Source organism: Cottoperca gobio, chromosome 1, assembly GCF_900634415.1.
Source record: "Cottoperca gobio chromosome 1, fCotGob3.1, whole genome shotgun sequence".
NCBI lineage: Eukaryota > Metazoa > Chordata > Actinopteri > Perciformes > Bovichtidae > Cottoperca > Cottoperca gobio.
The window spans coordinates 18,667,562-18,670,061 of record NC_041355.1 but is presented as its reverse complement, the minus strand read 5'-3'; positions in this window follow the sequence as shown (position 1 = coordinate 18,670,061).

Below are 2,500 nucleotides of genomic sequence, written 5' to 3'. Positions count from 1 at the left end.
GAGGGAGAAGAAGAGAGAGGGAGAGAAGGAAGAGAGCAGGGAGGTGTCCCCCGGCAGTCTAAGCCTATAGCAGCATAACTAGGGGCTGATCCAGGGCAAACCTGAGCCAGCCCTAACTATAAGCTTTATCAAAAAGGAAAGTCTTTAGCCTACTCTTAAATGTGGAGAGTGTGTCTGCCTCCCGAACACAAACTGGAAGCTGGTTCCACTGGAGAGGAGCTTGATAGCTGAAGGCTCTGGCTCCCATTGTACTCTTAGAGACTCTAGGAACCACAAGTAACCCTGCAGTCTGGGAGCGTAATGCTCTAGTTGGTTTATAAGGTACTATGAGATCTTTAAGATATGCTGGAGCCTGACCTTTAATTGATTTGTAAGTCAGGAGAAGGATTTTGAATTCTATTCTGTATTTTACCGGGAGCCAGTGCAGAGCAGCTAATACAGGAGTAATATGATCCCGTTTCCTTGTTCTAGTCAATACACGTGCCGCTGCATTTTGGATCAACTGAAGAGTCTTAAGCGACTTTTTGGGACAACCTGATAACAATGAGTTGCAGTAATCCAGCCTTGAAGTAACAAATGCATGGACTAGTTTTTCTGCATCATTTTGAGACAGGATGTGTCTTATTTTTGCAATGTTACGTAGATGAAAGAAGGCAGTCCTTGAGATTTGTTTTATGTGGGAGTTAAATGACAGATCTTGATCAAAGATGACGCCAAGATTCCTTACAGTGGTGCTGGAGGCCAAGTTAATGCCATCCAGAGCTTCTATGTCATTAGAAAATGCGTTTCGGAGGCGTTTAGGGCCAAGTATAATAACTTCAGTTTTGTCTGTGTTTAACATCAAAAAGTTGCTAGACATCCAAGTTTTTATGTCCTTAAGGCATGCTTGAAGTTTAGCCAATTGATTGGTTTCATCTGGTTTAATTGATAGATATAATTGGGTATCATCCGCATAACAATGAAAGTTTATAGAGTGGTTCCTTATAATATTGACCAAAGGAAGCATATATAAGGTGAATAGAATCGGTCCAAGTACAGAACCCTGCGGAACTCCAAGACTGACTTTGGCTGTCATGGAGGATTTATCGTTAACACAGTACAAATTGAGATCGCTCAGATAAATAGGACTTGAACCAGCTTAGTGCGGTTCCTTTTATGCCAACACAATGTTCCAGTCTCTGTAGTAGAATGTCATGATCAACAGTGTCGAAAGCAGCACTGAGGTCTAACAAGACAAGAACAGAGACAAGTCCTTTGTCTGATGCCAATAGAAGGTCATTGGTAACTTTCACCAGTGCCGTCTCTGTGCTATGATGAACTCTAAATCCAGATTGAAAAACCTCAAATAAACTATTATTATGTAAAAAGTCACACAACTGTTTTGCGACTGCTTTCTCAAGGATTTTAGCGAGAAAGGGAAGGTTAGATATCGGCCTATAGTTGGCTAAAACCTCTGGATCAAGACCAGGCTTTTTAAGAAGTGGTTTTATTACAGCTACTTTAAAGGATTTTGGTACGTAGCCAGATAATAGAGACAGGTTGATCATATTTAATAACAAAGTGTTAATTAAGGGTAAAACTTCTTTAAACAGTTTAGTTGGAATCGGGTCCAAAAGACAGGTTGATGGTTTAGACGATGAGATTGTTGAAGTTAGTTGGTTAAGGTTGATTGGAGTAAAACAGTCTAGATATATTTCAGGAGTTACATATGTTTTTAAAATTCCAACAGTTGAAGTTAAGTCATTACCAATTGAGGTCAGGAGGAGATTAATTTTGTCTCTAATAATTATAATTTTATCGTTAAAGAAACTCATAAAGTCGTCACTACTGAGAGATATAGGAACAGAAGGCTCTGTGGAGCTGTGGCTCTCTGTCAGCCTGGCTACAGTGCTGAAAAGAAACCTGGGGTTGTTCTTATTTTCTTCTATTAAGGAAGAGTAATAAGCTGCTCTGGCATTACGGAGAGCCTTCTTATACGTTTTGAGATGATCTAACCAGACTAAACGAGATTCTTCCAATTTAGTGGAAAGCCATTTACTTTCAAGATTTCTCGACTTTTGTTTTAGTTTGCGGATTTGTAAATTAAGCCATGGAGCTTTCTTTTTCTGTTTTATGATCTTCTTCTTTAGAGGAGCGACAGAGTCGAGTGTTATTCGCAGTGAGGCTGCAGCGCTATCAACAAGATGATTAATTTGGGAGGGACTAAAGTTAGCATTGGAGTCCTCCATTATATTGATATTGAGTCCTGGTATTGAATTAAGTGCTGATGGAATCACTTCCTTAAATTTAGTCACAGCACTTTCAGATAAACATCGAGCGTAGGATATTTTGCCTACTGGCTTGTAGTCCAGTAACAGGACTTCAAAAGTTATTAAAAAATGGTCTGATAAAAGAGGATTATGTGGAGACACTGATAAACTTTCAATTTCAACACCATATCCCAGAACAAGGTCCAGAGTGTGGTTTAAACAGTGAGTTGGTTCAGTGTACATTTTGACTG